We start from the raw sequence: 12,390 nt of genomic DNA on the forward strand, positions 1-12,390 counted from the left end.
TAAACAAATCTGGAACCTCCAACAATACTACTTTTAAAAGTTATTGGAGGGTGCCTGGGTGGCTCAGTCATTGGGCGTCTGCTTTCGGCTCAGGTCATGATCCCAGGGTCCTGGGATCGAGTCCTACGTCAGGCTCCCTGCTCGGCAGGGGGCCTGCTTCTCCCTCTCCCACTCCCCCTGCTTGTGTTCTCTCTCTCACTGTCTCTGTCAAATAAATAAAATCTTAAAAAAAAAAAAGTTAGTGGAGCTCTCTTCAGTGCTGCCACTCAAATAAGACTAATTATTTACCCCCTCATTGTTGCACGGCAATAATCATCCTGGGATTCCACACTTGCTTGCCTTTTCAGTCTTTTGAGGGATAGAAGTTCAGAATTTTAATAGGTCAAATTCATAATTTTTCCCTTTGTGACTAGTGCTTTTAGTGTCTTTTGTTTTATTGTTTTAAGATTTATTTATTTGAGAGAGAGAGAGGACACACGAGTGAGGGGAGGGGCAGAGGGAGAGGGACAGAATTTCAAGCAGATTCCCCACTGAGCCTGAGATCATCACCTGAGCCAAAATCAAGAGTCAGAAGCACAACCAACTAAGCCACCCAGGCGCCTCTAGTATCCTATTTTTAAAATCACTCCCTATCCCAATACCTTGAAGACATTTTCCTACGTTATATTCCAAAATCTTTATTGTTTTGATTTTCACATTTAGGTCTACCACTGACTTGGAAATGATTTTGGGGTATGGTGTGAGGTAAGTATAAAATTTTATTTTACTTTTTCTATATAGATATTTAACTGAGCCACATTATTTACTGAAAAGACCATCTTTCACCTACTATTCTGCAGTGCTATTCATGTCAATCATCAAATAACCATGTATGTGTGCATCTATTCCTGGAATCTTTAATCTCTTCCACTGATATGTTTATTATCCTTACATTAATACTACACTGTTCTAGTTACTGCAGACTTTTTGGTTTTTTTAAAGATTTTATTTATTTGACAGAGATAGACACAGCAAGAGAGGGAACACAAGCAGGGGGAGTGGGAGAGGGAGAAGCAGGCTTCCCGCCAAGCAGGGAGCCCTATGCAGGGCTCGATCCCAGGACCCCGGGACCATGACCTGAGCCGAAGGCAGACGTTTAACCAACTGAGCCACCCAGGCGCCCCACTGCAGACTTTTAATACATCTTGACAGGCAATAGGGTACCACCTCATTCTTCTCCTTTAAGAGTGTCTTGGCTCTTCTAAACTCTGCATTTCTATATAAATGTTAGTACCAGGCTTTTTTAATTTCCAGAAAAAGTATTGAAATTTTTATTGGGATTGCAATAAATCTACAGATAAATCTACAAATAATTTTAGAATGAATTGTCATTTCACAATATCAGGTCTTCTAATCCTTCTAATCACTCCATTTATTTTGGTCCTCTTTAATTTTTCTCAATATTTTTTTACTGGTTCCTGAATAATCTTCTCTATAAATTTCATTTTATAGACTCTGTTGGATTTCTTAAAATTGTGATGGAATATACAGAACATAAAATTTACCATCTTGGGACGCCTGGGTGGCTCAGTTGGTTAAGCAACTGCCTTCGGCTCAGGTCATGATCCTGGAGTCCTGGGATGGAGTCCCGCATCGGGCTCCCTGCTGAGCAGGGAGTCTGCTTCTCCCTCTGACCCTCCCCTCTCTCATGTGCACGCTCTCTCTCACTCATTCTTTCTCTCTCAAATAAATAAAATCTTAAAAAAAAAAAATTTACCATCTTAACCATTCAGGGTACAGTTCAGTAGTGTTAAGCATATTCATGTTGTGCAACCAATCTCCAGAATTCTTTCCACCTTGCAAAACTGAAACTGTACCCATTAAACACCAACTCCCCCCTCCCTCCCCCCCAGTCCTTGGCAACCTCCATTCTATTTTCTTTCTCTATGAATTTCACTGCTCTATTGATTCCATTCATGTAAGTGGAATTACATAGTATTTGTCTTTTTGTGACTGGCCTATTTCACTTAGTATAATATCCTCAATATTCATTCATGTTGTAGCATGTGTCAGAATTTCCTTCCTTTCTAAGGCTGAATAATTTTACATTGCATGTATAATACCACATTTTGTTTATCTATTCATCTCTCGATGAACACTTGTTTGACTTTCATCTTCTGGCTATTGTAGATAATGCTGCTATGAACATGGCTGCTATGGACAATACCTCTTCAAGACTGTTTTCAGGGGCGCCTGGGTGGCTCAGTCATTAAGCATCTGCCTTCAGCTCAGGTCATGATCCCAGGGTCCTGAGATCAAGCCCCGCATGGGGCTCCCTGCTCAGCGGAGAGCCTGCTTCTCCCTCTCCCACTCCCCCTGCTTGTGTTCCCTCTCTCACTGTGTCTCTCTCTGTCAAGTAAATAAAATCTTTAAAAAAAAAGGACTGTTTTCAGTTCTTCTAAGTTTGTACCCAGCAGCGGAATTACTGGATATTTTTAATTTTTTGAGGAACTACAGTATGTCCTTTTAATTCTTCTTACTGGATCATATTTTTAATTTTTTGAGGAACTACAGTATGTCCTTTTAATTCTTCTTACATAATTATTTTTAAGAAATGGGAAAAGTCATATTAACCAACGAAATAGAGTATATTTTTAAAAGAATTTTATGATATGTTAATCCAAAATAAAATATTTTACATAAATCACTACTATATACAAAGCAAAAAACTGATGAGATTTTTTTAAATTCCCAAGTGGTTTTGAGACATTGTATATTAATGTCAAAAGTACTCTCTAGTCAAATTAGGTTGGGAAACACTGTATTAGCTGAAAGTGAATTTGGAGCAAGAAGCAGATTAACCAGTGCAGCAAGTGAGTGAGGACAGTTATTAAATTAAGACGTATTCATTGAGTGTGTATTCATATGTGTGTTTTTGATGGATAACGAAAAGAAAGAAAAAGAGACACAGTCCTAAAGAGCTTCGGATCTGGTGGGCTGGGGCTGGTGGAAAGGCAGTATAACACATCAAATAATTAGAGGAAAATTACATTCAGAGTATACTTTGGTGCTAAATGTGTGATGTAGTCAAGTTCTTCAGGGACATGAGGGGAGGAAATCAGTATAGGGTAAAGTAATTGGTTCACTTCATGGTGAAACAAGCTGGGCCTCAAATTTGAGAGAATAAGAAGAGCCATTTAAAACTCAAGAATAGCTTAAGCAAAAGCACAGCAATACAAATGAGGGTAGCTCTGTGGCTATTCAGCTTCCATGTGCACTCTTCTATACATTTTTGAACTTCTGTACATCAATAAAACAACTCCAGTTTTTCTTTTTTTTTCTTTTTTTTTTTTTTAAGATTTTATTTATTTATTTGCGAGAGAGACAATGAGAGACAGAGAGCATGAGAGGGAGGAGGGTCAGAGGGAGAAGCAGACTCCCCGCCGAGCAGGGAGCCCAATGCGGGACTCGATCCAGGGACTCCAGGATCATGACCTGAGCCGAAGGCAGTCGCTTAACCAACTGAGCCACCCAGGTGCCCCAACAACTCCAGTTTTTCTTGTAACAAAATACAACTATTTTCCTTTTCCTCAAAGTATGGAGAGACACAGTGCCAAAAGTCATTGTATCCATCACTGGTGATCACCTTTTCCTCAAAATACGGAGAGACACAGTGCCAAAAGTCATTGTATCCATCACTGGTGATCTTAACTACTCCTCAAATTCAGGCCAAGTCCCACTAAATATTCTGTTACCTAACGAATACATTGTGAAGTTAACTTTCAACTCTAGGTACATAAAATAACAACGGGAAGGAGATAGAAGAAACTGTTTAGCATGTAAAATAAACACGTATGTATAACAGAGAATACACAAAGCTCCTGCTGTCATGGTTTCTGTGATTTGCTGTGAGGCTGTCAATGATATCTACATCTTCCTTCTTCCACTCCCCAGTCCACATTTCCCCCATCTTCAGCCCAAAATTCACCTGGAGTGACCAAAACCTTCACTCCTAGGCACCTCCAAGTAACTCCCTGGGTTTCATAGTCCTTCTTGTCTGCATTTATAGCAGCAACTCGAGTTCACCTCACCTAGAGTGACTTTTTTTTTTTTTTTGGCCAGTTGGTTCAATGATATAAGAAGTCCAGAATGTCCAGGAGGCATTCTCACTTTCCAATTCAATTGAACCACTCTGTCTGCTAATGGAAGCATTCCTCCCTTGGAGACTATGACTTTCATAACAGCATTGCTCAATGTTTCTGGCGCAGGAAAAATAATCCTGCAAATGGGTTACTGAGTTTAAGAGTGAGAAGGGCCACTCCCACTTTACCCCTTGATGCTCAGATCCATGTGTTCTGGCTATGGGAGCGAGAACACCCTATAACAGTTGCTGATTCGAAGCTTACACTGTATCCTGTGAGACAGAATTACATTGTTTTGGGGTATTGTCTCCCAAATGGCACCACAAATGAGTCTTCAATAAGCCACTCCAACTCTCAATTAGCCATCTGCTCCTAGGTGATGGAATATGAGGGTTAAGGCCAGTTGATTCCATAAGCATAAGCCCCATGCTGTATTTCCTTAGCTGTGAAATGGGCTCCTGGATGAGAAGTAATGCCGTGCAGAATACCATGATGATGGGTAAAGCATTCCATAAGTACACAGATGGTACAGCTGGCTGAAGTATTATGTTGAGAGAAGGCAACTCCACATTCAGAAAACATGCATATTCCAGTGAGGATGAATCTCTGCCTCCTCTGTGAAGAAATAGGTCCAGTGTAATCAATCTGCCACCAGGTGGCTGGTTGGTCCCCATGGAGAGTGGTGCCATATAAGGGGCCTAGTGTTGACCTCTTCTGTTGACAGATTCGCTACTCAGCAGTAATGTTAGACAAATCAACACTGAGTAGGGGAAGTCCATGTTTCTGAACCCCATGCATAGCCTCCATCCCTACCACTGTGGCCGCACTGGGGTGACTAGGGTAAGAGACTGAATTATATCCATGGAGTGTCCACCTGATTATGAGCAGCCTCCTTTACAGTGCACAGCCATGGCTCACTGCACAGCAGAGAAGTCTCTATTGTGCCACGGTAATGGAACTTGCCAAAAGTCTTTTCTCCAGAGTGCAAGGGAAAGTCATTCACTGTGAAGTATCTCACTAGTGGCACTCTGCTCTGAACCTGCCCAAGAGGGTGCAGAAAGAAACTGCTGCCAGGGAGATCTGCTACTGCCTCCTGGAGAGCTGCATGCTAAGCTTGTCGAGCCAGCACACCAGAACCAGGACGGGAAGCCCCTTTCTCTTGTAATGTCTTTCCAGAGCCTCCTACTGACAAATCATAACATCATGCTTGTTGGTAAAGGAAAAATATTTAAGAGGCCCATTTCATGTTTACAGACCAGGTAAAGGGTGAATTTCAATGAACTACTAGCTGGCAAAAGCACTGTAATGAGTTGACAGTATCCTTCCAAAATTCATGTCCACCTGGAAACTTGGAACGTGACCTTATTTAGAAATGTACCTTTTTTTTTGCAGATGTAATTAGTTAAGCTGAGGTCATACAGGATGAGGGTGGGCCCTAAATCCAATGACTGGTGTCCTTTTAAAGGGAGATGAGACATGGAGCCGCACTTAGACCAGAGAGAAGAAAGCCATGTGATGACAGAGGCAGAGATTGCCAGCAACCATGAGAAGTTGGAAAGAGGTAAAGAAGGACTCTTCTCTAGAGCTTTCTGAGGGAGCATGGGCCTGCCAACACCTTGATTTCAAACTTCTAGCCTCCAGAACAATGAGATAATAAATTCTTGTTGTCCTAAGCCACCACATTCGTGGCAATTTGTTATGGCAGTCCTAGGGAGCTAATACAGCACCAAACCCAGTTATTACCAAATGCTCAATTCCAGTTTGGGGAGAACCAACTCATGAATGAATAGCTGAAACCCTATGCTTTGGGAGAAAGGCGAGAAGCAAGATTCTGTATGGACAATGTGCTGAACACCCAAGATTATAGCAGACTCTGAAATTCTACCATACATCTCTCCTCTCATTAGGCTTTACTGTCTTATCAGACGTGGATTTTCGGTACTGTGGGAAATTTCAGATGTCCGTCTCTTCACGTGAAAATGTCATGAAGCCATCATGCTTTATTCCAACATATCCTCCTGCAGCAGCTCTCTGACCACTGGGCTCTCCTTCTTGCGGGTTGTCTGTCTTCTGTGCCTTGAAATCTATCTGAACAGTCTGTTAAATTTCAGAAACTGTCCCTTTTATCAGTTTGATCCTCGTTTTATTCACATATTTATGGAGCAAGAATTAACTAGAGATCACTGTGCCAGCTACCTTCAAGGGAACAAATGACACAGAGAACACAAGGATGAACGGGACACAGACCCCGTCTGACATGCACATGAGTGACGGAGACACATCTTGGAAGATCCCAGATTTCTACTGGGGGGTTGGTGGTGTTCATCCAGGAGATAAGGAAGAAAAAGAGGCGAGTGGAGAGGAAGTGAGGAGGAATGCAGGTTTGGTTTACGGTGCCTGTGAAACAAACAAGTAGTGATGTTTCTTCAAGTCACCTCTATGCGGAGGAGGCTCAAGAAAAGGCTCAGGCTCAGGATATAAACTGGAACTCACTGGTTTAGAGATGGTAGTTGAAGGCTTATATGTAGAAATAGATGAGCTAGCCCAAAGAGAGCCTAGAGCATGAAAAGTGCAGGAACCAAAGGCAGAACAATGAAGAACACGAATAATATGTGGGAATGCCGAACAAGAGGAACCACTGTAAGGAGTGTTCAGAAGAAGGAAGAGAACCTGAAGACAGAGGGGTAAGGGAGGACAGAATTCAAAGTGGAAGAAGTACTGTAGGTAATAATGTGAAATGTTGAGAAGATAAGGACTAAAATAAGTGAATTATATTTGACAATAGGGAAGACAAGGGAAGGGCTAAGGGTAGAAGCTCCTTACAGAAGGCTTAAAGGGAATGGGAGGTGTGATTGTAGTTTATTCTCTATAACTGATGTTATGATACTCATAATGGAAAAGTCAAATTGGTCTATAAGACCTGGAATGGACAAGGGCCGTCCCTTCCCCCCCATCCCACCACTAAGTCCTGCTCTGCAGAACTGCATCCAAATTCCTATTCGTATAGCTGTTTCTATGGGGATTTATTTACACGTTCTAAATAACTTAAGACAGCCATCTCTTTTGATATTTGACTTTTACATGTTATTAAGTTCATTTTAGGGAATATAAGGATTTAGCTCTCTTACACAGCCACATTACCTTCATACACAGAATTGTCATTCCCACCTTCCCTCAAACCTCCCAATATACTTCTAACTTATTTTGGTTAGATCAGATTTCAGTGTTCACATTATAATGACTATGTATGTATTATTCATAGCTAAGTCTTCTAATGTACTATAATTAAATTTCTTGCACACCATTTTGCTTGGACTTAATGATAAATGAGTATGGTTTCCCCCCTTTGCTTAGTCTTCTATGTACCCATCACTAATCCTGCCAGAATTGCAAACTTTCACCCCAAAGTATACATCTCCTCTCAGCAATGGAACATACCAAACACACCGAGTACTCTGTCTGCAGTACTTTTCCCCTTGGAGGCATGTGCCTTGAACTCTCCATCTTCTTAGCTCCAAAACTTTCAACTTCGATCTCCTTTATCACCCTCTCAAGAATTTCTTCCATTACCTACTATGTTGAATCCCCTATGCTTGTTACTTGGATTACTCTCTCTTTTAGGTAGACCTCCAGTAACCTCCTGAGAAAGGGTGCATGGGAGGAACCTTTTTTTTTTAATGCTTTGCATATCTGAAAATTATTCCTACTTTGAATATCATTCATCAGAGTTTAAGTGGGAAATTAATTTTCCTCAAGATTTTGAAGGCATTGTTCATCATCTTCTAGACTGAGAAGTCTAATATCATCCCGTTTTTCAATTTTTAGTTTGCAGCTAGTTAGATTCCGGAAGCTCTTAAGATCTCAAATTTGTCCTATATTTTGAGAAATTCCAGAATGATATAGGTCTTCATCCTTCATGTTGTGCTTGCAAAGCGTTGGCCCTTTTAATCTGTGAATTCCCATATTTCAGTTTTGGGACATTCTCTTGAAAAACCTTTACTTAAAACTCAACTCTTATTCAGCACTGCATGATCCACACTGGGGAATGGGGAGTCAGAATTCAGCCCTATTGGTCATTCAAGGAATCCACACTAGGAAGATATGTATCATCTTTAGGTTGTTTGATCATCTTCAGAATGTATGGTAAAATGGTTTCTGCTAAGAATCTGAGGCAAACTCCAACTCAGAGACATTTGCTGAGTGGGCAATTAAAAACAACTCCACCCATATCTGTGCAATAATTAAACTAGTTTTAGTGGGAGAGGGAATGCGTGAAATAGGTGATGGGTATGAAGGAGAGCACTTGTTGTGATGAGCAACAGGCGCCGTATGGAAATGCTGACTCACTATGTTATACACCTAGAACTAATACTATACCTGGAACTAATATTACTATTTAACTAATGGGTATTGAAATAATAATGCTCTGAAAATGAGTGTGACGACAGAGATAAAAATAGAAGGAACAACTGAGTATCTGTTTAAAGATTAGTTAGAGTACCCAATCCCTTCCATGCCTCAGCTCAGTGGATGGCTACCATGTCTATTCTCACCTATGCAGAAGTCTAGGATTTTCTTCTCTGGAAAGGTCTCTGAACTGTAAGACACCTTGCACATACAGTAGCCCTCACCCTCACCCTAACCATCACCCTAACACAAACCCTAGTCCTACCACTAACCTGTAACTGGAACACCTAAGCGTAACCCTTTCCCTAACCCTAACCATAAACCTAACCCTCTGGCAAGGTCTCTGAACTATAGGATACCAGGCACATAAACTTCCCCTAAACTTAACCCTTACTGTAACTCTAACCCTAACACTAGATTTGAGAAAGTGGGTTCCTGAACACAAAATAAGAAAAGCTGAGAGCAGCCGAGTTATTCTGGGGAAGATCCCAAACCTTTAAGAATTGGTAATATTTCTGAAAATGGGTGTGAAGGTAGAGATAAAAACAGAAGTAACAATTGAACATCTAATTAAAGAGTATTTAGGGGCACCTGGGTGACTCAGTAGGTTAAACATCCAACTCCTGGTTTCAGCTCAGGTCATGATCTCAGGTTTGTGAGGTGGAGGCCTGCTTTGGGCTCCCCCACTCAGCAGGGAGTCTGCTTCCTGCCCCCCGCTGCTTCCCCTGCTAGTGTACACACACCCATACTCTCTCTCTCTAAAATAAATAAATAAATCTTTTTAAAAATAATTTATTTATTTGACAGAGAGAGTGAGAGAGAGAGAGAACACAAGCAGGGGAGAGTGAGAGGGAGAAGCAGACTCCCCGCTGAGCAGAGAGCCCGATGTGGGACCCGATCCCAGGACCCTGGGATCATGACCTGAGCTGAAGGCAGACGCTTAACTGACTGAGCCACCCAGGAGCCCCTAAATAAATAAACCTTTTTTTAAAAAAAGAGTATTTAGAGCTCTAAGTCCCTCCCTTGCCTCAGCTTGGTGGATGGATGCCATGTCTAATCACACCCAAGCAGAAGTCTGGAGAGGTCTCTGAACTGCAGGATACCAGGCTCATACCAAAACCCTAACCTGAACCCTAACATTTCCCCTAACCCCTAACCCTAACCAACATCCTATGGAGTGGTCTCCGACCAGCAGTATACAAGGCCCATACCCTCACCCTGGCCCTAATCCTAACCCTCACCCTTTCCCCAGTCCTATCCTGAACCCTAACCCTAGATGTGAGGGGGAAAAGAAAAAGAGAGAAGTGGCATATATATATATACAATGGAATATTACTCAGCCATAAAAAAGTATGAAATCTTGGCATTTGCAACGACCTGGATAGGGCTAGAGAGTATGATGCTAAGTGAAATAAGCCATTCAGAGAAGCACAAATACCATATGATTTCACTTATATATGGAATTTAAGAAGCAATACAAATGGGCAAAGGGATAAGAAAAAAAGAGAAAGAGGCAAACCATAAAACAGCCTCTTAACTACAGAAAACAAATGGATGGTTACCAGAGGGGAGGTAGGTGGGTGGGGAGATGGCGGAAATAGGGGATGGGGATTAAGGAATGTACTTATGTGATGAGCACTGGATGTTGTATGGAAGTGTTGAATTACTATATTATACAAATGAAACTAATAGTACTGTATGATAAGTGGAGTAAAAATAAAACCTTCCAAAAAATAAAAAATAAATTAAGTTTTAGTTGGTACAAATTCACTATCAAATACCAAACAAGCCACTTTAAAGATGGGGAAAGAAATTTCACTTACCAATTCTACAGTACCGCTCCTAGTGCTGTAACCTGTCTGATATTTGGACCAGCTTTCTAGCAGCTTGAATTTGGCTCTTCATTAAGTTAGTCTAGGAAACAGACATTGCCTTTGTTTCTTTGTTGCTAGATATCATGAACCAGCTCCCAGATTCAATCAGAGCCTTGCTACTCAAAGTATTATTATTACCTAGGAATGGGTCAGAAATGTAGAAACTTGGGCCCCACCTCAACCTTACTGAAGCAGAATTCGCATTTTAACAAGATCCTCAAGTGATTCCTATGCACATTCAACTTGGAGAAGCAATGATATGGGTCGTGGACATCTTTGAGAATCAGACAGAAGATGAAGACCAGAAATCTCAGACTAGAAGCTTCGCAGGTGATGGAACTGGAAAGGGGCAGGTGGGGACTTTTAGCAACTGGGGAAAGCAGGCTCTAAGTGTCCACAGGTAGCAGCTACTTTGCTCCAAGAAACATTTGTCCAGAGGGAATGCAGCATCAGTATTCTTAGATTTTTCAGTTTTCCAAAAGAAGTGAGTAGTGTGGATTTTCTTTAATGTATTGAATCAAAATTTACATTTTGGAAACCAAATCAATTTCAAAATTATGGGGCAAATAAATCACATCACAGACTAGTCTTTGTCAAGGTTGATAACTTGTGTCTTCTGTTAGACCCTGTCCCCAGAGAAGTACACATACGCACCTAGAAACACACAGTTCAGTGGTGTCCATTAGAGCTCTGTACCGTGATGCTTGTGCATCAATCAGTGTGACAGCCATTGGTCATATGAGGCTACTGAGGACTTGGAATTGGCAAAAGTGACTGAGGAATTGAATTCCTAATTTTATTTAATTTTAATAAGTTTATACTTAAGTAGCCACATGTATTTAGTGGTTACCACATCAGGCACACAGATACAGAGCCCACAGACCATGGGTTAAAACTCTTCTCAGGGTGGCAGGAGGGGTGAAATAAAGGGGGTTATCATAATGAGCACTGAGTAATGTATACAATTGTTAAATCACTATATTGTACACCTGAAACTAACGTAACACTGTATGTTAACTATACTTCAATAAAAAACAAACAAACCAAAAAACCTAAATGCCTATCAAATGTTTATTTTCCCAAACAAGCTTTCCTTTTGAGGCAGTTCTTTATTTAGTTAATATGGAGGTTCTCAACCTCAGCTGCTGTGGGAGACCAAAAAAATGGCCCCAAAGACAGTAGGTCCTATTCCTGGAACCTGTAAATATTACCTTATTTGGAGAAAAGGTCTCTGCAGGAGTGAACAAAATAGGGATCCTGAGATGGGGCGGGGGCGGGGATTATCCTTGATTTTTTGGGTAGGCCTTAAAAGCAATTACATGTAGCCTTACCAGAGGGAGAAAAGGAAAGACTTGAGGATGCTGGCCTTAAAGATTGGGGTGAGGCAGCCATAAGCCACAGACTGCTGGCAGCCACCAGAAGCCGTAAGAGGAAAGGACTGGATTCTTCCCTAGAGCCTCCAGAGGGAGTACGGCTCAGCTGACATCTTGATTTTGGCCAGTGCCACCGATTTCAGACTTTGGGCCTCCAGAACTGTTGTTTTAAGGCACCAATTTTGTGGTTGTTATAGCAGCCCTAAGAAACTAATATAGCTGCCCACTGGAATTGCCTGGGGAGCTTTACCTACCTACATTAGTTTATTTAATCTTCTTCCAACGAGATGACTATTGTGATCCCTATTTTGTAATGAGACAAGGATTAGCAGATTTTAGGAACTTACCCACAGCTGGCTTGTGGCAGAGTTGAGGAGTGAACCCAGGTCTGTCTGCTCACTTCTGGAAATAGTGAACAAGGAAGAGGGAAATATCCAAGATGACTTCTAAGACTTCTGCCTGGAATATGGAGCCAACAGGAGTTTCACTATCAAAGAAGGAATCTGAGAAGAATGGCAGTTGAGGGTGTAAGTATGGGAAGATAAACTCAGTCTGGGATGCTTCCTTAGTTGTTTTCCTAACTTGATACTTCATTCTTGTCTTCCACAAAGGGAC

At 41.4% G+C, this 12,390-nt stretch overlaps 1 long non-coding RNA gene across 11 annotated transcripts in view; it reads right to left on the minus strand.

The window, feature by feature from the left end:
* The window catches only part of LOC123852652 (uncharacterized), a 74,727-nt gene that overhangs the window by 58,441 nt on the left and 3,896 nt on the right, over positions 1–12,390 (minus strand). For 5 of the 11 annotated variants that reach the window (XR_008507034.2, XR_010407251.1, XR_010407247.1 and 2 more), the window contains exons 2-3: positions 12,123–12,234; positions 10,352–10,442 (exon numbers count right to left, since the gene is read on the minus strand). This is a non-coding gene — a long non-coding RNA (uncharacterized LOC123852652). Of the gene's footprint in view, positions 1–10,351; positions 10,443–12,122; positions 12,279–12,390 lie in introns of all 11 variants that reach the window. The other 6 variants (XR_010407249.1, XR_010407256.1, XR_010407253.1 and 3 more) reach the window with 2 other exon arrangements.

The sequence above is a fragment of the Mirounga angustirostris genome, unplaced genomic scaffold (assembly GCF_029215605.1).
Source record: "Mirounga angustirostris isolate CCGP_5_RB_7025 unplaced genomic scaffold, mMirAng1.0.hap1 SCAF_14, whole genome shotgun sequence".
Classification (NCBI taxonomy): Eukaryota; Metazoa; Chordata; class Mammalia; order Carnivora; family Phocidae; genus Mirounga; species Mirounga angustirostris.